Source organism: Neofelis nebulosa, chromosome 14 (genome assembly GCF_028018385.1).
Source record: "Neofelis nebulosa isolate mNeoNeb1 chromosome 14, mNeoNeb1.pri, whole genome shotgun sequence".
Classification (NCBI taxonomy): Eukaryota; Metazoa; Chordata; class Mammalia; order Carnivora; family Felidae; genus Neofelis; species Neofelis nebulosa.
The window spans coordinates 59494956-59520279 of NC_080795.1; the positions used below are offsets into that span (position 1 = coordinate 59494956).

At 38.0% G+C, this 25324-nt stretch overlaps 1 long non-coding RNA gene across 1 annotated transcript in view; it reads right to left on the reverse strand.

Moving 5' to 3' along the window:
* Window positions 1-24902, reverse strand: part of LOC131494459 (uncharacterized) — a 110025-nt gene extending 85123 nt beyond the window's left edge. Inside the window, exons 1-2 of the long non-coding RNA XR_009253413.1 lie at window positions 24756-24902; window positions 22821-22973 (exon numbers count right to left, since the gene is read on the reverse strand). This is a non-coding gene — a long non-coding RNA (uncharacterized LOC131494459). The remainder of the gene's footprint in view (window positions 1-22820; window positions 22974-24755) is intronic.
* Between the last annotated feature and the right edge of the window lie 422 nt (window positions 24903-25324).

Consider the following 25324-nt stretch of genomic DNA (forward strand, 5'->3'; position numbering starts at 1 on the left):
TTAGCCTGGTACATGTAATCAGACTTTGTAGAGCTCAGGGGACCTCAGTTGTCTGAAGCAAAGTTGAAAATTTGCTTACCCCCACTTTGTTACAATGAATCTGGATTTAATGTGTGTCCCTGAGATGTCCAATTTAGCTGTCTATACAGCCTGAAAAGAACACAGTTTACTAATTCTCCACCTCCGTTTTTGCCTGTATGTGTGTGTACACGTAAGTTAACACAAATTTTATCTATAGAAGCAGACATTACTAAGTTCAAGAAGAAAATCAAACATTACTCTCCCTTACCTTCTTTTCCAAAGATTTATGATTGAAATAAAAATAAGACCTATTATATTTTAAGATCAAAAAATTTTATACTTTATGGAAGAGAACTGTCAATGTATATCCCTCCCAGCATATTCTTACTAAAGAAGTCCTTCTGTACAAAAGGAAAGGGACTTAGCCAATTTTTAAATAACATATATGTACTTTCAAATAAGTTTCTTTTGACTACAGTGATTATTCTGTCCTCTCTTGGAGAGAAGTTCATTTGAAGTAAGTTTATGAATCAATTCACTCCTGTGTACTTATTCTCTTTTAGCCAAAATGTTGCCTCAATTCTTTTAATTACTTTGTCATATATTGATAATATTATAGAAACAAATGCAATGATTTCCAGAACTGAGTAGGTGAAGGAAGAAGCTGAAAATGAAAATAAATTTTCCTTGCTCTCTTTAGACCATTAGGATGGGAAACAGAATAAACCACTGTTCCTTCCAAATCACAAAAATAAAATAATATCATTTCTACTTGTACTCTACTGAGCTGGTCTTAAATCTGGGCATTGGTCACAAAATACAGAAGGCAGATTGGTTATTGTGGAAGGGTTTTTGTGGAGTTAGTGTCTGGAGACCAAATGCTTTCACACATTTCACTAGTCCCTATGCCAAACCTTACGTGTGAGCCAATTCATATTTAGTAACTAATGAGGACTTTTCCATTCGTTCTTTGCAAATTCATTCATTTGCTCAGATTTCATACCATGATCAGATGATACATACAAAATTAAGAGAATTTAAGTTACCATCAAGATAATTCAAAGTACATAAAACATTTTCCTGATATTCTCGGGTAACTGAAGCAGCATTAAAATATTCCTTCAATCTGAAGGAATTGTTTCCTCTAGTCTCCCTTTCACTTGTAAATTATTGGTGAATCCATGGGGAGGACAGGATTAGCACCTCTGCTTCTGCAAACGCAGCTGGTGCTCTTTGCTAACACCCTGCCAAAAAGTTGGGAAGTCTACTTGGCTGTACAGTCTGAAGGCTGTGGTCACTAGAAAAAAAATTCCAGTCACTAATTGTTCCAGTTACTACTGCTGAGTCGCAAAATTAATCCGAAGCTGAGTGGCTCTAATTGATCTTTTTTTTATTCCCACAGAGTCTGTAGGACAAGAATTTATTTAGACAGGAAACAGCAGAAATGGATTGTCTCTGGTTCACAATATCTAGGGTTTCCTTGGGAAAGCCTAAATGGGGATGACTCACAGGCTGGGAGCTAGAGTCATGTGAAGATTTGCTCACTTACTCGTATGGCACGTGGGTGGGGAGACTGGTGTTGCCTTCAGGAGCACCTATATATGGCTTCTCCACTGGATTTGGGTTCATCCCAGCATGGTGGCTTCTGGGGAGGTGGGATTGTTGCATGGTAGCTTGAGTCTCCATATACAAGAACGTAAGTGAACAAGGGAGAAACAGCATTACCTTTATGACCCAGTCCCAGAAGTCACATGGTATCACATCAGGAATGTTCTACCTGCTAACATAGTCAAAAGCTCAACCAAAATTCTTTATAACTATGACAGTCATCCTAAGATGGTGGCAAATATGAAAGATATTTTCTCCATGTATTTGTACAAACAGGCTTTTCTTGATATCTTCTGAAGATATCCTTAAACATGCCTTTTCAAGACATCAAGAGAAGCCAGACAAGCACTAGTTTTCAAGTTACATTCAGCTTATGACAAAATAATTATTTGGAAACTTTAAAATTTTACAACCTACCAAACGATAGCCTATCCTACTTATTTGGACTGAACGGAAAGCTGTTGTCTGAATTATACAAGGTCCACTAATTTATTTTGCACTTTGATGGCTGCGCAAAAGTTGTTACAGTTTTTTGTTGTTGTTTTTTCTCAATCTGTAGTTTCCATTTTGCTTGTAATTTATTTCTTTTCTGAAACCAAAGAAGATTATCTAGGTTTACAGTCAAACATTGTTGAAAATCCCCAAGAGTATATAGTTATGACCCAACATATCTTTCTATTTGGACATTTCCAGCAAGATTGGTTATCTCTTCAAAAAAAAAAAAAAAAAAAAAGGAAAGAAAGAGAGGGAAGTAAGAGCCTACATGTTAAAACATCTACTATTTATGTATCACTTAATATTATAATAACTTCTATACAAGGGGCAAAGAGAAGATTATATGAATGAGAAAATCATAACGAGCTTTCCTTTACTTCTTGCATTACTAAATCTACATGGAGATAACATTCTAATTTTAAAGGATATCACAATCCTGGAGGCCCCACAATTTCTTAGGGCTCTGTGTAACCTTATGGCATAGAACGATTAGGTTTCAGATATGTAATTTTTTTCCAGAAATGCCAAGCTGATAAACATCTGAAATTTCAACACAGCTGTTCTGAGTGATTTCCTTATTTTCTATAATCACATTGAGAAATCAAAATTGGCGGAGAATATTTAGAATACTTTTTCTCTCCTATTTAATAGCCTGTTTGAGAGTCTCTGGTAGCACTGCTTCTAAGGGAGGTGGAAGGAGAGTTGTCTTTTTCATGATTGTCACTATGTACTTTGGGGCTTTAATGGAGGGTCTTCTGATATTTGCCTTTAATGTTCTTTGTTTCATGGCTGGCATCATCTCATGTACATCTTAGAAGAGGATTTATTTTGAAACTTAACCTACCTTTACCTCCTCAATGAAAGCAAATAGTTGAGGCCATTATTCAGGTTATTTAGGCCCCAAATCATTTTTGTCTCCATTTAAAAAATATTTCCAGTATCTGATTCCATTTCAGCAACATTTTTACTGATTAGGTAATTTAAAGAATGAAAAGGACAGGGGTGCCTGGGTGGCTCAGTTGGTTGGGTGGCTGACTTCGGCTCAGGTCATGATCTCATGGTCCGTGAGTTCGAGCCCCGTGTCGGGCTCTGTGCTGACAGCTCAGAGCCTGGAGCCTGTTTCAGATTCTGTGTCTCCCTCTCTCTGACCCTCCCCCGTTCATGCTCTGTCTCTCTCTGTCTCAAAAATAAATAAACGTTAAAAAAAAAAAAAGAATGAAAAGGACAACATTTAAACATGCCAGTAACTGCTTTGAAAGCCTAAACTGGACTGTTAACATATTCTTTGACTTTTCTTTTGCATTCTTCTATTATATCCCTGTTCCCATAACAATCTCTTATGCTACCACACAGAATTTCTCATGTAGAGGAGCAGACACCAGCATTTTTATCAGAACATAGGGTTCTATTTACCAGATAATGGACATGATAATTCCTGAAGCTTTCCCTACCTGTAATACAACAATAAAGCTAGGGACTCCTTCCTAGGGTATTAATGGAATCAAATGACATAATATGAATGAAAACACTTTGTAAATAGAAACGGGCCATGAAATGGTAATTGATTCAAGGTCCAAGGCCCAACACGGCTGTATATTTTAGGTACAAGTTTGTTAACAGAGGGTTCCTGTGAGTAACATGTATAAAGGAAAAGTACAACAAGCGATAAAGTATTTTCCCATGCATTCATTCATGCAGTATGCTAGGAGAAACAAAAACAAGGGCAAGTTAGATTAGACTGAGGAGTGAGCTAAGATTTGAAGGATACATACATGTTAACACACTGAAGAGAGGAGAAGAGCAAGTGTGAATACCTTCAATCTCAAAAGAGTTTAATGCATACAATGACTCAAAGAAGCTATGATCCCTATATTCACCTGTCTCTGATGGTGGGGGTGGCAGTTGGCCCTGTGTCTTCCCCTCTCTTACAGATCCAAGAAGAGTTGTTGTTTCAGTCTGATCAGTTTTTTACTTATTAGGATGGAGTGGCAATTTCCAAGCTACTATGGGGGAAGAAGACTTTCCTCTGCTCCGTGGTTCTTCTAGCTGGACTCAGAATCAAACTGACCAGGAGAAAACCAAATTTAATAGGCAGAGGTACAGCAGATTCACACAGACATCAAATTCCAAAGACAATGAGGCAACAGGAAGTTTAAATGAGCTAAGGAGAGGGGTAGGGGCCTAAAAATACAAAGGAGATAAAGCTCACGAGCAAGAAGGTGAAAGGAGATGTTTTGGAAAAACAAGATTGTTCTGTTATGCAGATAAGTTCCTTAGATAAAGGGTAGTCTCTGTTAATACTTCTCTTCCTGTTACAGGCTCTCCTTTCCAATGTAAATTTAGGCAGTTATGGGGGAGGCAGAGATCCTTTCCTGCATCTCCTGGGTTTCTATTACTTTTAACTGGAAATAACCTTTATGCCCAAGTGGCCCATCTTGGGGCGGCCTGCCCTAGGTCCCTACACTCCTTCCATGTGGAACCAGAAATGGGAAATCCTGACCTTTCCTTTCTTTCTACTCACCCCACCTATTTTCTACTGGCAGTATTCACTGTAGTTTCTCTGGCCACACAGCTCCTGGCCTTGTGCTTCTATCCCTGATCACAGTCTTCCTTGGGTTCTGTGATTTCCCTGATGATGAAGGAATGGATGGCTGAGAGCAAAGTGCTGAAAAATCCAACCCTCCCTTCATTTCATGGTGTCAACCTCTGTTAGCACATAGATTATTTTTTTAATAAGAATCTTTCTAGAGTGCTTTGAGATTACTAAAATTCAGCCTGTTGTTTTGAACCCACCTTCTGTTAGAGGTGAAGTAAGAGTCTGTCCACAGTCTAGAGACATGATATGCACATGAAGATGGCAAAAGCAAGGCAAGACACTGACTGGTTCAGATCAGGCTTGAGTGTCCTTTGAAATGATGTGCTCTAGGAGCTTGAACCACATGTAGGAAGGGGAGAAATCAAGCACGAGGTTGGAACTTGCACACTGAGCCCAGGCAATCAGTGGCTATTGACACTGACAGGTTTGAGGAGTGGGGAAGCCAGAGGTTACTGGGCAGAAAGAGTACCTAGTTATAACAGTACCTCATTGAGGAGTGATCATAAGCAAACTTGGGATAAGATGTGTCCTCCACAGGGCATTGGAAAGGTGAGAGAGATAATTATTGTGCCTAACAGTTTGTTAATAGCAAAGTAATAGAAATATGTTATCTATTTTTTTTTTTCATCAAACCTCTCTCAAGGTAAGAGAGCACGTCATCCTCATGATACTATTCCTTGCATGCAAAATACATCATCTAGATGACCCCAAGGAAATGTCTGTGGAATTCAATTATGAATCTTTTCTCAGTCTGGGCAGTTAACTGACAGGAAAGTTAACAGAACAAAGTTGGCTCTGTTGCCTTTTTACATTAAATTGTGATGTGTTGGGGCACTTGGGTGGCTCAACTGGCTAAGCATTTGACTCTTGATTTCAGCTCAGGTCATGATCTCATGATTTGCAAGATGCAGCCCCGTGTGGCGTGGAGCCTGCCTAGGAGTCTCTCTTTGCCCCTCCCGCATTCACATAGGTGCTCATGCACCCTCTCCCTCTCTCCCCCTCTCCAAATAAACTTGAAAAAAGAAATTTTTTCATTGTGATGTGTTGCAGTATAGTATAGTGTAGTGTAGTGTAGTGCAGTATAATATCCATTCCTCCTAACCTCACAGGCTTTGAATATCCACTGTAATGTAGAAATTAGGGGGAGTAACAGAGAGAGTAACAGAGCTAGAGAGAGGTTTTTCTTAGTGACAACTAACAGCAATCTTTCTGGAAACAAAAAGTGAGGACTAAGAAGGGTTAAAAAACAGCCCAGGATTTGCATAGGCACAAGATACATTTTCATCAGAATTCTAGGGCAGGTAGGATGTAAGTGAATGGGGTAGTTGCTTGCTAGAAAAGATATTAAAGCTTTAATAAGGCAGGTCCCTATGAAAAGAGCTGGAGCTGCTCTTGGCCCCTTTTCATGAGGGTTCATGCCACAGGCAGGATATATATTTGTCTCCAAAAAGAGAAAACAGAGATGGAAAACAGCGTGTTTCAGTTGTACCTACTGCACGTAACCCCCACATATGATCACTGAAGTAACTAAAATAATGTTCTGCTTGTTGAGATTCCATTTCTTTTAATGGCCATCAAGTGGCAGTGCTTTGTACCCAAATGGACAATGTGAAAGAAGGTAACCTAAGGTTATAGTTTTGTAACCATCACAGAAGGACACACATTTCTAAAATTGAGAAATTAAAAGTTTGAGCCAGGTTTATCCAATCACCAGGAACAGGAAAATCCTCATATATGTGGTACCACACATAGCCACATCTCCCATGTTTTGGCTAATATTCAGTCACTTTACCTGACCCCACTATCCTAAATAATATAAAATAGTAAATATGTTTTACAGATTAAAAATGAAGATAATCTCTTATATGTCTTTTTTTTTTTTCTTTTTTTTTTTTTTTTTTTAAATTTTTTTTTTTTTTTTTCAACGTTTTTTATTTATTTTTGGGACAGAGAGAGAGAGACAGAGCATGAACGGGGGAGGGGCAGAGAGAGAGGGAGACACAGAATCGGAAACAGGCTCCAGGCTCCGAGCCATCAGCCCAGAGCCTGACGCGGGGCTCGAACTCACGGACCGCGAGATCGTGACCTGGCTGAAGTCGGACGCTTAACCGACTGCGCCACCCAGGCGCCCCTCTTATATGTCTTTTAAAGCCCTTTTGCTTATTATTAATCCATATCAGGAGCATAGCATTTATAAAGTAGAAAATTCTGAAAACTTTTTTACGGACAACCTGACATGGGCCCCATTCGACTTTCATTCATTGACTTTAACCGGAACATACATTCCACTCTGATTTAAAAAAAAAAAAAAAAAAAAAAAAGTGTTCAGCTAGAAGACCTAGATATTTATTTGGACGCGTGAAGGCTTTCTAACATATCATTGTTTAGAAAGCTGAATTTTAAGAATTGATACTTGGCAAATGCTTTAACAAGTAGACACCCTGAGAGTACTTTATTCACCATGTCTAATCATTTTCTCTTTCTTTTATTATATAAATTACAGAGAGACATAATGAGAAATAATCTGTAGGCATTAGAAAGAAATACAATTTAAGTTTTAACTATTGAAAAAAGCTAAAATATCACTGTGGATGCCAGTGGCATATAGTAATAAAAGGATTATCACTCCTTTGACCCCTGCTGAATACATAATTAAGTTCTGATGGTTGCAGAAATTTAAATTACCTACACTTTGAAACCATTAGTACCTAGCACCAAATACATGATTTTTATAAGTTGACTTTGTCAGCTTTTTCAATGAAATTCCACAGGTATTTCTACCCATTGAAATGTAAGGGAAAGACTGCTTTTTCATGAATAAAGGGCCTTGGGAGGAGAAGCTACAATAAAATGGAAAAAGCACTAAACCAAGAACTAAAAGGTACACATCTTTGTCCTTATTCTACCACTGGAATACTCAATGATTTTGGACAATATATCCTGCTTCTTTCTAATCTTTCATGCTTTTAGTTTTTATATCTTCAGCATTATGTTTTAAAAAAATATTAGGGAAACAAAAAAGGTAGAAGGAGGAGAAGGAAGGAGAGGGAGAGGAAGGAAAAAGGAGGAAGTGGTGGAGGAGAAGGAGGGGGAAGAGGAGGAGGAGGGGGAGGAGGGGGAGGAGGAGGATGGACAATCATGAAGTACACAACTGCTGATGTTTCTTCTATTTCTCAGATGATGCCAAACTCTAGAAACAAGCAAAGTCCTTGATAATGTGAAAGATGATGTTATGCAGAGCACTTATCAAAGTAACACAAATATTATTTTACAATGTAAAATTAAAAATATTTTTACAATGGAGATTAATTTCCTCCAATGTAATAGTAGATAAGAGAGAAGGTGGGTGCAAACGCAGATAGATCTATACATTTGGTGTTGAGAAAATGTTGTTAAGTCCCGGCTAATGGCTTCCTTTTCTTCTCTAGTTTCTACGTAAATGATTTTGCACAACATACTTCTCCAAGTTTCTGTTTCCCCTTGTATGCACAGGATAATAGGAGAGAACACATTTGAAAAAGACTAATACCCATTGTAGGTACTCAGTGAATTTCCATGGGAGAATAGAGGAAGAACTGTTTTCTTCAGATTCAAGCCAGGACAACAGAAGAATAAAAAGAGTTATCATGGGAGTCTTAATACGCTGAGAACGAATACCTGAGAGTGAGTGGAATTGCAAAAAGACGAGGCAAGGGTATTCAGGCCAACAGGATAGGTACACAGTATACATGGGCAATGGCAACACATTTGCTACAGCTGGATGGTATGCTGTAGGGGTGGCACCAAGAGGAAGCACACTAATCCACGGCCATGTTCCAAATCTATAGCACAGTTTAAGTTTTACCTTGTAAACTTGAGCTCACTCTCCAATACAGTAGCCACCAGCCACAGGCGGCTCTTGAGCACTTGCAACGTGGCCAGTGTGACAGAGAAACTGAATTTTTAATTATTTTATTTCAGTTACTTAAATTTTAAAGCTGAAGCAATGTAAACTTCTTGTTTTTGTCATTAAACATAACTGCATTTGGAGGCAAAACTTCATTTTACCTTAAACCTTGAAAATGTAGCATCCTAGTTGAGATATGTTAAGCGTAAAATACATATTGGATCTTGAAAACATAGTCCAAAAAACTGAAGTATTAATAATTCTCAAAGTAATTACATGTTGACATGATACTATTTTGAATATATTGGGTTAAACAGATCATTAATTGACCTTACCTGATTCTTTTTACTTTTTTAATGTGGCTACTAGAAAATTTAAATTACATATGTAGCCCTCAAATTTCTTTTTTTTAAGTTTATTTATTTATTGTCAGAGAGAGAGAAAGAGTGCATGTGTGTGCACACAGGAGCATGGGGGAGGGGTACACAGAGGTGGACAGAGAGAATCCCAAGCAGGCTCCATGCTGAGGATGCAGGGCTTGATCTCACAACTGTGAGATCACGACCTGAGCTGAAGTCAAGAGTTGGATGCTTAACTGGCTGAGCCACCCAGATGCACCCTCATTATATTTCTATTAGACAACAGTGCTATAGATAATGGGAAGACATTTTATTCAAAGAAGAGACATTTTCAGATGTCTATTTTACAAAGAAAACTTTCTATCAATATTGGAGAATCAATTTAACATTTATGATGTTACAGGCTAAATGACCACTTTGGAGTCTGCTGTAATTGTTCAGGCAAGAAAAAAATAAAGGGTCTGGATAAAATAGGAAGGGGATGAATTTTCAAAAATATGTAAGAAATATGAGAATGGGGTCTGGGGATTAAATGAGGTAAACAGAGATTAAGGCATATAAAGCCAGGAGAGAGCTTCAATAATGAGAGGATGACAGACTATGGAATGCTACAGAAAACATGATTGAAATGTTGCTCTAGTTGCCTTCTCCATTAGCTTTGCTTGTTACTTCTCTAAATTATTGCAAAAGATTGCAAAAGATTCTTTTTTTGAATTTTTATTTATTTTTGAGAGATAGAGTGAGACAGAACAGGAGTGGGGAAGGAGCAGAGAGAGAGGGAGACACATACTCCAAAGCAGGCTCCAGGCTCTGAGCTGTCAGCACAGAGCCTGACACGGGGCTTGAACCCACAAACTGAGATCATGACCTGAGCCAAAGTAGGACTCTTAACTGACTGAGCCACCCAGGTGCCCTGCAAAAGGTTAATTGTTTTCTCAGTCTTCAGGTTTTAACTCCTAGCAAGTCCATGAATGGGCTGCAACCAATGACACCTAAAATTACATTAAAAAAAAAAAAAGAAATTGGTAGGTACGTGCATTTTTGTGCATTTTTCTGGGAACAAGTATTATCATTTTTACTATATTCTAAATGGAGGTAATACCCACCTTCCCCCTAAAAGAAAATTAGAGGTTATTGCTCTAGGATCCATGTAAATTAAGAAACCCTGGTTAGAGAGAGGCAAGAAATTAACACATAGTCTTGGAGAATATCCACTTTTTTTTATTTATTTTTTTTTTAATTTTTTTTTTCAACGTTTTTTATTTATTTTTGAGACAGAGAGAGACAGAGCATGAACGGGGGAGGGGCAGAGAGAGAGGGAGACACAGAATCGGAAACAGGCTCCAGGCTCCGAGCCGTCAGCCCAGAGCCTGACGCGGGGCTCGAACTCACGGACCGCGAGATCGTGACCTGGCTGAAGTCGGACGCTTAACCGACTGCGCCACCCAGGCGCCCCGGAGAATATCCACTTTTATATGAGAGAAAGTAATAACGTAGAAATAGACTAAAGTCCCCTCCTCAAAATACAACTGAAAAATACACGGAAGTTTTTCCTAAGTTTTTAACTTAAAATGATTGTTAACTAGCCAGAGTACTTCATCGTTTGTGTGAATGGTTCCCATGAAAATATTATTTAGATCATGCTTTCTTAAATATCTAAGATACAGTATCTGCTAACTTATCTGTATCTAGAAGTAAGATCTCCATTTTTAAATACCACTTCCTGCCCTGAAGCCGGGAAGTGTCTGGCTGGAACATCTGTGAAATAATTGGCTACTACTCTGCAGCTATCTAGATGGCCCGGCGTCCTGGGAGCTGGAGCTGGTCGTTTCAAAACAATGCAGTGCCTGAGTTGTACCCCCATGGGCAGCTGAGAATTTAAATGGATTTCAGGTGCAGAGGTAGTATCACTTACCATTGAAGACTTATAACAAGAACAAGCTTCAGACCTGGGAAAATTCAAAGTAAACAGAACGGATCTAATCATGATGAACCAAGCCATAGCCTTGTAAACTACAGACCCAGAAAACTGTACGGATCACTTTAGACTGACATGATGCACTCATCATAAGGTATTCATTGAATAATTAGTCTATATCTAAGAGAAGGCAACATAAGTTTTCTTCAACACAGCTTTTCCCAACATGCTTGCTCAAGCTTAAGAATCCAAAGGACACCGTGTGGGTTTGTGACAAATTTTTGCTGTGGTGTAGACCGTCTGGTAGTTAAAGAAAGGAGCACAGGTGTGTGAAGGGGAGGTAAGGATTGAAGTGAGGAAACTTTGGTCTGAGCGCCTGTTCCACGGTCATCAGGCACGCGCTCTGAGAGTTTCAGCCTTCAACCTTCCTTTCAGGAGACCAGACAAAAAGACATTGAATTCTCTTCCTTTCCTGCCTTTCTAAGATATAGTATCAGGACCTCTGGCTAATAGAAAAATTAACAGTGTGCATGGCTCAGATCCTTGCTTAGGTAGCTTAAAGGTGAGCACTGTACCTTAATATTAGTTCTAGTTCAGGGACAGCTAAATGTCTTATGTTTAACCATAAACTTAATCCAGTTATTTTTACTCTCACTTGGTCCCTAAAATTGAGTTTTTCATCACTTACACAAATCACAACATGGAAGAAAAATACGTAAATAAGTTTTTTTAAATGTAAAAGTTGTTAAGATAACCATAAAAAGTTAGTAAAAATTTAATTGTTTCCATGTGTTCATATTTTCAGCTAGTGTATATATATGTATTATTTATATATATATTTATATATTTAATTCACCTCCTACAAATATACATAAGCTCTTTATCCAAAATGCTTATTTTGTATAGATTATTTTAATTTGTTTAATCTAAGTCGTAAACTGTGAACTGCTAGTGGTAGTAACCATTTTATGTCACTAGGCCCCACATATATGAAGGTCACTGTGGAAGCATATTACTGATACTGTATTTCATCCTCACCATTAGTGATGTCACTTCCCTTATATAACATATGAGAATACGCAGTCCAATGTTAAGTAGCAGATAAGTTGCATAACCAGGATTTAAACAAAAATCTGTCTGACTCTCAACTCCCGTGACCTTTTCATTTTGCAATTCCTCCTTTCCTACTTTATGGACTGTTTTTCTCATCTGTCATTTCTATAAGCAATTCAACATTGCATGTGCTCTGAGCCTTATCTGTAGGGGTTACATAAGAGCTTCCTTCGTGGTCTTTGAACAAGACCTCTACTGAATTATATCAGCATTGACTTCCTTGGGGGGGAAATTATTCATATCTACTAGTATTTGGAATTTCCCAACTTTTACATAATTAAGAAAGAATTTTGGAAAATAATTGGAAAATTCAAAATTTCCCAATGAGTTATTTTACTATAATGGTGACCAAAGATCATTCAACTTCTGCTTCAATCTTTTTTGGTGGAAGGAGATCAATACTTAAGGGCAATTCATTCCAATAAGGTGAATTTCTAGATATTTAGAAATTATAACTATGGAATGAATAGTGTATATATATTTATGACTTCAAAGCCTCAATTTTAATCTAGTCTTCTCACCTAAACTTCAGAACTATATACCCAAACATCAACTAATCCCTCTATATGCTTAGATTATTCAGAAGCAATGAAAACTCAGTATATTTCAAAGTAAATCCATTTTCTTTCTTCATAGCTGCTCTTCTAGTGTTTCCTAACTCAGGAAATGCTTCTTATCTCCAGAAATGATACCTTTTATCCACACAGTTTCTCAAGACAAAATGCTGAAGTTGTCTCTCATTTCTTAACACTCCCCCCAAAATGACAAATCTTGTGATTCTACCAACTAAAAAACCTTTGACCCTGTCTCCTCTATTTTTACTAATACCACCATAAAAGTAAATCATTGCTGGTTTTCTTCAACTGTCTTTTAATTGATTTCTCTTCAGGCTTTTAAAAACAGGTTGAGCACATAAATTTAAGCCAAACAGATTGAAACTTGAAGCCAGAGGTCACCGTGATTGAAGCCAGAGGACTCATTCCATGATTATATAAGCAAATTCCATGAGACCATGAGAAGTCAGTCACTAACTAGGATGCCATGCAGTAACAAGTACTAAGAACTGGTAAACTGAATAGATTTTCCAGAAGTAGGCCTGAGCCACTTGGTAGAGTGAGACTCCAGAAACTTTGGGTTAATTCAGGGAACGAGCGGGAGGCCTTAAAAATATACACATTGAATTTATTTTTTAAACAGTAATGAAGTCTTGATTATGTAAATAATAATATTATAATAGTAATAATATTAAATGTTATATAGTAATTACTGCATCCTTACTTACTGAATCAGGGCAAATTATTTAAATTTAAATTTAAGTTATTTTCGGGGCACCTGGGTGGCTCAGTCGGTTAAATGTCCGACTTCGGCTCAGGTCATGATCTCACGGTTCATGGGCTCGGGCCCCGCGTCAGGCTCTGTGCTGTGAGCTCAGAGCCTGGAGCCTGTTCAGGTTCTGTGTCTCCCTCTCTCTTGGCCCCTCCCTCCCACTCACACTCTGTGTCTCTGTCTCTCTCTCTCTGTCCCTCTCTCTCTCAAAAATAAGTAAACATTAAAGAAAATTATTTTCATCATGCTTGAATAACTAAAGCTCCCATATTTACTACAACAGCCTATCTTCAGGCCACTCACAATGTAATAAAAAATAAACGACTATGTTTTTGATACTCACAGTAGAGTTTCCTGCTCTTTACACTCAAACCAATCCTTAACCAATATCCCTGCATTGGTCCCCTTATTTTGCTCCTATGTGAAATGATTTTCTTCTTATCTAAAACATGTTACTCACTTACTATAGACTAACAATTGTCAATTTTCTAGTGCCCTACTATTATTTAGTCTACCATAATTCAAATATCATACCACAGTAATCATATCTTACTATGTTTTCAAAAATTTTAAATATTAACTTCTGAGGCTGAGATATGACAGAAAGTAAAATAGCCAGGAAAATATATAAACAAATAAAAAAGAGAGAGGTATACATAGTGCAACTCCTTGGGAATTTTTCAACACAATAAATTAAATAATAAGTGAATCTACTTGGTGTAAGATTACTTAATGAGAGAAATGAATAGTCAATATATACTTGAAATCTCCTATCTTGTATTCACCCAATATCAGTTGAATCCAATCCAGCAACCAATTATTTTGATGTTAGTATTTACTAAATATATATTTAAGCCCTTTCATATGGGAAACCCTTCCATTTGATTTAATAAAACATAAACAACCTAGGACAAAATCCTATCAAGGGCAATTCTGCTTGAATTATACATACTTCTTTCTCCCAAGGAAACATATTCTTTCATTCATCTCTTTTTAACAGGATTAGTCAACTATTGCTACAGGATTTTGCAGCTGAATTTTTTAAAAGTCTATTAATTTTCACTGAAATCAAAATAACCAGTCAATCCATCTTCACCAGTGCCATTAACCTCATCCCCACTACTGCCAGAGTCAGTCTTTATAACTAAAAGTGGAGATGGAAGAAAGGATTTTTTGCCTCAAATATTTAGAAACTTATATTAAAGCAATTGTTAAAAATCAATCATCCCCAAAGCCACTGCATTGCACAACTCCAAAGGGCACCATTCATAGAGAATAGCCCACTAGGGTTCCAAATACACCATTCTTTCCTGTAAGATCTTTTCTGCAATTCAGCTAGGGACAATTCCACAATTGACTTTTCTGTCTCACCCTTAGAACAATGTCTTCAGTGGCAGAGGTCATGTCTTTATCTTTGTATCATCATTATCATGATACACTGGTTGGCACAGAATACACAAAGATTATTCTCTGAACTGAATACAAACTTCTGTCTGTATTTCAAAGCATCAATCAGAGAGCTAGTTTGGAGATTCTAGCTAGCATCAACATCTTTTATCTGATAAGGTTGACCAGGACCTAATGCAGCACCTTAGGAAGCAAATACATGGAATCTGTATAAAGGCAAGGGCTGCCAAACTTGGCATAAGACATAAAATCAACCCTGAGAACCTGTGGAAGGCAGGTGGCTTAAGCTGAACCTCCTTCAGATCCATAATCAAACAGAGTCACTCGACCTTCTAGTCAACTTTCTCTAAAACAGTTAATTCTCCTCTCAAATTTGCACATCAATTCACCATGTAGTTTTTTTTTTTTTAATTTTTTTTTTTCAACTTTTTTTTTTTTTTTTTTTTTTTTTTTTGGGACAGAGAGACAGAGCATGAACGGGGGAGGGGCAGAGAGAGAGAGAGAGACACAGAATCGGAAACAGGCTCCAGGCTCCGAGCCATCAGCCCAGAGCCTGACGCGGGGCTCGAACTCACGGACCGCGAGATCGTGACCTGGCTGAAGTCGGACGCTTAACCGACTGCGCCACCCAGGCGCCCCTCACCATGTAGTTTTAATTTTTCAGTCCTAATTTTTCAGTTTTAGTTGCCAATTTATCAGCTGCCCACGTAAGACAATCCTTCCACTCCTGCATCACTGAAACTCATGCAGCATTTCAAATTGGTAGCGCTCATCTAACAGCTCATGGTGAAAAATATTACCATACACTCCAGACACTAATTTTAGGGAAAGAAATCACTGCTCTAATTTCTGACTTGATTTCTGAAAGGGCACTGAGGTTAAAAATAAAAAATATTGTTTTATTAAAACATTCACCTTTACTACTGTAGATAACATCATAGTTTTACATCTTTCTGCTCTCCCCACGACTGAGAAAGCATTGTCCTCCATTTGTGTTTTCCAAATGCAATAATAGGAAGCAACCAAATCACACTTTAGAGTGTGTTGCTTTTCCTCTAAAGCTGAGAGGAAAGGGGCAGGGGGTGGGGGAGAGGGGGCTCCTCTTGGATTCACACATAAGGAATACAAAGTTTCAAAGTTCAAAGTTCCATGAAATTATGATGTCAGAACTGGAAAAGACTGATATACACTTGTTGGTTAGCCACACTTTGACGGGTCTAGAGAGCAAGGGCATATGAGAGTTTCTTGTCATTAGGAACCATCAGTTGAGAAGTTCACTTCAAACTTGTGATCCCAACAGAGTGGGTAGCTAGGTTGCTGGCCACCAACATGGTTAAGAAAGAATACAACAAACCAGAGAGATACATGTAAATGTTCCTGGTTAAGAAAGCTTTAAGAAATCCCCAGAAATGCTGTATGAAAATAACACCTTCAAATAGCCATCAACCCTAGAAAACACAAATGCCAGATCGTAACAGCATCTGTAAACTAAGAACATTGTGCCTCCTACCTCTCTTTGCCCTCAGCCTTAAACTCAGAGGAACCAAAAGACAGCCTAGGATGGAATAGGAAATAGCTAAGGCGAGACACACAAAGAGGAGAAATAGAGAAGTCATGCATAATCCTCTATCCCACTGCCAGCATCCTGCCTAATGAAAGGCAGAGTTTGGGGAGGTTAAGTATTAGGTTTAATAAGAGTTCATGATATTGAGTTTTATATGGGCCTGGACATTTACTGAAGGAGATTATATGTTTGTCCAGAATTTACTGAAATTTTATGATCAGAAAATCACCAAAAAAGTAACTGGACATGTCCTAAATTCCTCTCAAAGTACAGAAAATATTTGCTCCCCAATCCCCCTCCCAAGCAAGTTTGAATAGGTCTTGAAAATAAAGTTTTTGTTTTTTTAGTTTCCTGTCAATTTCTATTCTTTCAACCTAATGACTTCAATAAGAGTGATGTTTCTTTTTTAATGTTTATTTATTTTTGAAGGAGAGACAGATAGAGCATGAGCAGGGGAAGGGAAGAGAGAGAGAGAGACACAGAATCTGCAGCAGGCTCCAGGCTCCGAGCTGTCAGCACAGGGCCTGATGTGGGGCTCGAACTCACAAGCCCTGAGATAATGACCTGAGCTGAAGTCAGAGGCTTAACCTAGTGAGCCACCCAGGCGCCCCATAACAGTAATGCGTAAAGGCATAGAGACATCTGAGATGAGGTCCTCTTGAGGATCTAGAAGTGGATCCATATAAGTGAAAACTTTATAAACTTTTTTAAAGTTCAAAATTAAAGTATGTCTCTTAGTGGGCTCTGATAGGTCTGGAAATATCTAGAAATCCAGGCTAGCCTCACAAAAGATCCATTTCTGTTTATAGAATGTCCTATGGTTTACCTAACTATCATAGACCAACTCTTCCTTTAAACAGAATCCTGTTTTTCCAGGTATCCATCCCTCCTGAACATGTCCCTATATTCATAGGCAGGTGAACACCTCCCCAAATTCTAGGTAAGTCCAAACTAATCAGGGAAATCCAATTCCCTTGCCTGTATGGATTATAGTTACCTATTTTGCTATGGGTTGTAAGGAATGGCCTTTTAGAGCAAATATCTCTGAGGAAGATTTTCAGAATCTGGATATTATTGTCGATGAATACAGAAAACTGATTATACTAACTCTCTGATAATGGTGACCCATGCAAAATATGAGGTATTTACTAGGCTCAGATAACCTTTTGGCTTGCCTCTAAGTCTTGGGCTATCTAGGCGACCATTTCTCTTCTGTTGTGTAGTTGACATATTTTATATTACTGTTGTCAAATCAAGTATTCCTAATCTAATAATGAGAAGATATGCAAGATCATGGAGAACTATTTCTCCCACCAGTATCAGAAAAGTTGCTCCTTTAGTATCATCAGAAGTAGGCCATGGGAGACTGGCAGGGAGCCCTGGAAAATTTGTACTGACTATGTAATAACACCCAGGGTTCAAGCAATGGATACTGAAGTCAGATAGTCAAATGTTCTCTTTCCATTTAGGAAAAACTATTTGGGAATAACTTTGCTAGCTGGGAAAGTATTACCTCAAGTTACAAGAGTTAATTGGCCATTGGTTATTCTCTGCCCAGGAGGATATAATTTTTATTTGGACTTTGAAAAGGTTGATATCTATGGCTGCAGACTGATGGACAAGAAAGCCAAACTAGGCCTTCAGCAATGCTCCTAAGACTCTTTGAGTTGCCAAATGTCTCAGTGTAGAAAGCTAACATTCTGAGTCAGGGATATGTTAGACAGGTGAGACTGAAAGAGAACAAGGTGAGGAAGTTTGGTCTTGTAAACAATAGTGAGCTTAAACAATGTGTTTAAACCTGTGTGTTTAGACTGAAAAGGACTCAAAGAAGGAACAAGGGCACAAGACTTAAGTAAAGAGCAAAAACCTACAGGTCTTCATGAGAAAGGAAAACTGGGAATACTGAATGAAAGAACTAAGTGAATGTACTTTGACTTTTACATTTTTTTTTTTTGTAAATTTAATATCCGAATGTGGGAAATTTCCTTCTGTTGTATACAGATTCTATTTGCTTGGATTACAGAAAGTCATCTTAATACAATTTTAATGGGTTCATTTTTACTTTATGTACCATTAATTCTGATAAATGTTGAGTTCAGGTTCATGTCAAAAAGAAGACTAGATATACATGACTAGATATACATACAGAATAGAAGGAAATGCTGACCAGCTATCATTTACCTTGGGCACTTTCCTTCATACAGATAGCAACTGCCATCATTATTCACATCTTAGGAAGAAGGGTCACAATTCCTCCTGTGTCTTCTAGGTCTAAAGTCACACTGACAGGCGAGCAGTGGCACAGATTTTACCCAAGTGTAGAGAACACATATGTTTAGACAGCTGAATACCTGACAATGACTAGTTATGGAACACAAATTACCAAACTAATTTCTTTGGCTCCCATTTACATCTATCGTTAAGTCATTATTTCATCTTATATTAGATATTATCCTTTAAAATTCAATGATGCTACTAAAATTGTTACTGAAGATGGATTTATTTTGTAACCAAGAAACTTAATTTTCGTGACAGCAGAGATTGAGTATAATCGAAACTGTCTCTTCAGCATCTTACAGTTAGTGGGTGCATAGTAAGTGCATACTAAACGTTTGATAGACAAGTAAATAAATGCATGTTTATTTGATTTAGAGTTATAGCTATCAACAGTCTCACCTACAGTTTAGGTAAATTAGTTTTCTCAATAGAATAATAGAATACTATTTTTTGGTGCTAATAGCTATTTATCTTCAGCACATGTAAGAGAACCTGAGTTAAACAGGATATATTTTCAACATGTGCTGTTGCATTGGAAGATCATGCTTACAGTTGACAACCTTCTTGCTTCCAGTAAAATAATGCAAATATTAAATATGTGAACTCCAGAAGATCTCAAATGGTACAAACAAACACAGTAGTGAACTCTCGAGTAAGATTTCCCTTCATATTGGGAAGACGACTAATACCCGCTACTGTATTAATTTACAGAAGATGTTTTTAGATGAGAAAATAGGTGTGAAGCATTTGAGAAAGGTGATATATAACCACAAAGTGTCATTATAATATTCAAGCTGGTATTTTGATTTTTGTGTCTCTAGAAATTCTGTTTTTTCTTCTGTAACAAATCCTTGAATAATTTTCCAAGATTGCTGCACAGTTATTCCCACGTATCAGATCTAATAGCCCATATGCTACTTAGGAAACATTAGCACTTTCCTACAGAAATACTCACTAACACATGATGCAAACTTCTGTAGCATTAGTTCGCAGGTGGAAAATATGTTATAAAGACATATGAGCCCATTTTTAAGACATTTTAAATTGACTTTTTAATTTTAATCATTTTTAAGTTATTTTGTTCTTTTATGTGGGAGGACAAAACACTCTTGCACACTTCTGAGGCAACACAGCACAAAAATTTAATGTAACAACCCCTTGGAATTTAAAAAAGAATTTAGAAAAACATGTAATTCTCAAACACAGGTGACAATCTCAGTTTTCCCACAAAAATCTGTTCTCAGTACAGTAGACTGCACTTGTAACTGGAGAAGTAGGACCACTGGAGGGAGGGCATTCAACTCAGGGACAATGAAACAAGTAAGTGTAATGCTAACAATACCAATAGAAAAAAAGCTGCAAGAGTTTTCTCTGGAATTTTTCTAAGTGTTTTCATGTGTTGCCTCACTTAGTTCTCAGCGCAATTCTACGGGATGATGCTACTATTCTGCCCATTTTATAGCCCAGGAACTACACTTGAGAAAGGTTATCACTTGCCCCAATTCAGGGAACTAATATCTGGAAGAGCTGCTATTCGAAGCCACCACTGGCTGACCAGAGCCTGGGCTCTGTCACTCTGCATTATTGCCTATCAGCATTTTTTTTTTTTAATGTCAATGCAGAGTTCTTCAACTTATGGGATAAAAAGTATAAATCCTGAAGAAGATGTTTTTAAGTAAATTGTATTTTTGTCATATTAAAAGAAAATTCCTGCAATGGACATTTCACTCCTGGAAAGAAAGTACTATACGTAACAGAACTCAAGTCACTGTTGTAGTTCACAATCTGCCAGCAGATCAGAGCCTTTACTGTGAGTTGTGCCGTTATCATGACTCATAACCCAGGTGTAAGAGGTTAAGTGTGTTTGTGTTTATAGTTCAATACCAATGTTCCTATGAATTAGACCTGCATTTACACTTCCTGCTAGTCTGGCCCTTTTCAGCTGAGAACTGTCTATGCAGAAATCAAGGCCAGAGAGCTAAGAAGTTATTTACAAAGTAAGGAATAGTTGGTAGGTAGTGGGGAGTTTTGCTTTGGCTGAATTAACCTATGTAAAAATATGTGTTACATTTGGGAAGCAAGAAAACATACATAATCATTATAATCATTCATTTATCAATATTTATGGGGAACTTACCATGTTTCAGGCCTTACCTATAGTAGGTACTGAGCAGATAAAGTCCCTGCTTCCATGGAGCTAACTATTCTAATTGCCTACTAAGAAGTATGCAATTCTAATTTTAAATATGTAATTACCGGGGCACCTGGGTGGCTCAGTCGGTTGACTGTCCAACTTCAGCTCAGGTCATGATATCATGGCTTGTGGGTTCAAGCCCCCCGTTGGGCTCTGTGCTGACAGTTCGGAGCCTGGAGCCTGCTTTGGATTCTGTGCCTCCCTCTCTCTCTGCCCCAACCTACTCGGATTCTGTCTCTGTCTCTCTCAAAAATAAATGAACATTAAAAAATAAATAAATAAATAAATAAATAAATAAATAAATAAAGTACCTAACAGCAACAGGGAATAAACTAGCAAATATCATGTCAAACAGTGACAAACACAAAAAAGGTAGACGTATTGTAACATGGATACCCTTTATCACATAGAGATAAAAGAAGGCCTCTCAGATAAAGTGACATTTTAACAGGTGCCTGAAAAAAGACACAGCGTGAGCCAGGCTGACACAAGGAAAAAAATATCCCAGGCAGAAGAAATAGTAAGTACCAGAGTCCAAAAGTGAGACCAGGCTTTGTATACTCATAAAACACACAGGGGTTTGTCATGGCCAGAACAGAGCTAGGTGGGCTTGAGGGAAATGGCGGAAGAGGGGTAGTATTGGGAGACTGGGTAATGGGGACAAGTGTGAGGACGGAGAGGTCAGATCTTGTACGGCCATAAAGGGTCACAGTCAAGACTCTGAATTTTTCACCAGTGTGAAACAGGAAACCATTGAATTTTGAGTGGAGGGACAGTTAAGATCTGACTTATGCTTTAAAAGGCTCACTCTGGAAGCTATGTCACAAACAGTCTGTAGAGCAGCAAGAGTGGAAACAGAGAAAAGAATTAGGGAGCAATTGCAATGATCCTGTCAAGAAATGGAGGGACTAGAGGCGCCTGAGTGGCTCAGTCAGTTAAGCAGCCGACTTCGGCTCAGGTCATGATCTCGCGGGTGGGTTCAAGCCCCGCGTTGGGCTCTGTGTTGACAGCTCAGAGCCTGGAGCCTGTTTCAGATTCTGTGTCTCCCTCTTTCTCTGACCCTCCCCTGTTCATGTTCTCTCTCTCTCTCTCTCTCTCTCTCTCTCTCTCTGTGTCTCAAAAATAAATAAACATTAACAAAAAATTAAAAAAAAAAAAAAGAAACGGAGGGACTCAAGTGAGGGAAGCAGTGGTGGAAGGCAAGAAGTACTCTAAAAGCAGAAACATGTGAGGGCTAGGGTGACAAGGTACAATGACAGCTTGGATGTGAGCTGTGACAGAAAGAAAGGAATCAAAGGTGACTGAGGTTTTGACATGAGTAACTGAAAAATGGATTTGCCACATTCTGAGACAGGACAGATTATGAGAAGAGGGGGTAGAAGATAAAGAGAAATGCAAGCTTGTTTTTGAACTTATTAATTTCTGATGTTTGTTACATATTCAAGTAGTTGTGAATATACAAGTTCAAAATGCAGGTGAGCAGTCCACACTGGAGATACAAAATTTGGAGCCATTAGCTTTAGATAGTTAAAAGCCTTAGGTATGAACAAGATCGTTTCCAAAGTGAATACAGATGGAGAATAGTAAAGGTCCAAGGACTGAGCCCTGAGGAATCCAATATTTAAATACCATAAAGTTGAGAGAGAGAATCTAGTGAAGTTCAGAGGAGCCAAGAAACTGGAGGCCATGTGAACAAAGTGACTGAAGAAAAGCAGACAGTGACAAACTTGGTCAAATACACCTCATAGGTCCTTTCACCTAAGGACTGAGAAACAACCATTGAACATGACATTTTATAGATCCTGGTGATCAATGTTGGGCAGCTTTAGTTCACAGGTGGGGAAGAATTGGGACTGGCATGAATTCAGGAGAGATCTGAAGGAGACAAGCTGGCAACAGCACATACAGTCACAGCATGGTGACTACATTTTCCTAACAAAAATCCAGGATATATGGTTTCATATATCATCTGTTAGGAGTCAGGAGTCATTTAAGCTTAAAACTGTTCCAGCAAGTCGAAGACCTGTACTGTTAGGTTACAATGAAGCACACGTACATTTGGCTTTCCTTTTATAGAGCAAACCCAGTGTAACTTTATCTTTGCAAATCCTCTGTTCCTGAAGACAGCTTGTCACAGCAGGCATCCCATGGTGGATTGATAAATGTCTATCACAAGCTTTAGTCATTGTATGATTTAGTAGGATGTCTCCTGAAGCAGAAGGCCAAATACTATTTCTAAATTTAAACTACCCTACATATGATGTTTATGCAAGTGTGCATACTACCACATTTTCTGCCCATGAATAATGCATGTCCTATGCAATTTGAGTCCAAAATAAGAAAAAAAATGCTAAACATCTAATAGTCTAAATGCAAGAATAAAACTTCTGTGCTTGGTAATAAAAGCCTTAAAGTAAAGAAGATACTGGGTTAATTCTACACAAATAATAAGAATAATGAACAAGGGTAAAACATTTTCTCCACCTTTCTCTTGTTATATTTCTCCCGCCATTCATTTCTGTGATTGTTCAAGTAAGTGAATCTTCCTCTAAAACCATAAGGCCAAGTGTTCTTTTTTTTTTTTTTTTTTTGAGCACTAGACAATGAATGGGTCATTCTTGACCAATGTTAAATGGCACAGGCAGTGGGAAGCATACACAGCTGGAATCAAGAGATGTAGATCTGGTTAGTACACATATCGCTAATGCTTCTTTATTGCAAATATGTCAGACAAACTCAGTCCAGTCTGGATCATACAAAAATTATGTGATAGAAATTTAGATTCAAAAGGAAAATTCAATTATCACTATCAAGATGTAGGATTACTTGTAATTGATTATTTTAATTGACTGACTCACTTGTCAGCCAGAGCTCAATACTCTGTGGTAGCTACCAATTAAAAAGTCCCTGTGCCCACTGCCTCTAGAGGAATGTACCCTGGATTCAGCTGTCAGGACACTAGGGATTGTTTTAGCTCTGTGATATACCAGGTAAGTGACATTTTATAGGTTATGTAACCTCAAGTTCTAGTTCTACTATCTAGCAACTAATAACATCATACTTGTTGTATGTGTGCTCGAGAGAGACAGACTTATGGGAGATAATATGCTCTATAATCAGTTTCCTAGTGTGTCCTCAGACACTGCCATTTATTCCTGTCCTTTGTCTTATATTTCTTTCTCCTTTCTGCTCAATGTAATTTAACCTAAATCTGTCCCTTGTCCACACATCCTCCTCCATCTTTTGTTTCCTTTCTCCCTTGTACAGCCTTTTATTAAAGTTCTCCACATGTTCCTATTCCCCACCCTCTCCTCTTCTCGACACATTTTCCATACAACTCTTGACAATAAATCTTACTTATCTGTTGAACAAGTACCTACAAATGAAACTCCATCAACAGAAATTTATTAATATTAACCCAACACTCACTTTTTCTCTTACATTCTTATTTCACACATTTATGACTTATGCAACAGGAAGCAGTATGCATCCTGTTGCTCAAACCATAAACCTTGGAAAATAAACTCAACATGCCCCCTTCCTCAACCCGCTACAATTAATATATCACCACATGCTATTCATTCTACCTCTGCACTTCTATTACCTTCTCTCTAATGTCATAGTTACATTGAGTTACATGCTCAATCATTTATTGTCTGGATTCTCCCAGAAGCCTCCTAATGGCTCCTTGCAAGCATTCTTGCCCCTGCTCAATGTATTCACTGTGTCAAATCAGTGTAAAATTTCTAAATGCAATCTGATCATGTCTTCCTCCTAATGGCTTCTTATTTCCTATTTCCCTATTTCCTTAGAAAAGAATCTAAATTTCTTGACATTAAGTTTGGCTTCAAAAGCCAATTTTGATCTAGATAGTACTAATCTCTCTACTCTCAATCCTTGCCATGTCCCTTCTAGAAGCTGTACACTAATGAGTTAGAATTATTAATCATTTTCCCCTCTTAGTTCTTGCAGGTGGGGGGGAGGCACATACCATGTTCTCCCATCCCTAGACTTTCACATTTGATGATCTTCCCAGGCAGTATTATCCTAAATTTGGTACAAGTGCCCACATCATGAAATCTTCTCAGTTAGTATAGGAGAATATCTACCACTTCCTACATTATGATGACACTGACCATACATTCTGAGATCTATGTTATATATCTATTGAGTTTACTTGGATACCTTAGAATTTCATAGTGCTTGACACTTAGTAACCAATTAATTAAAAAGTCTGGTAGGGCTGTCTGGGTGGCTCAGTTGGTTAAGACTCCAACTTCTGCTCATGATCTCACAGTTCGTGGGTTCGAGCCCCATGTCAGGCTCTGTGCTGACAGCTCAGAGCCTAGAGCCTGCTTCAGATTCTGTGTCTCCCTCTCTCTCTCTCTCTGTCCCTCCCTGACTCGAGATCTCTCTCTCTCTCTCTCTCTCTCTCTCTCTCTCTCTCTCTCTCTGTGTCTCTCTCTCAAAAATAAATAAACATTAAAAATGTTTTTAAGTCTGGGAAAGAACTGTATAAATTGTTAAGCATTATATAATTCAAAGTAATAATATTACCTT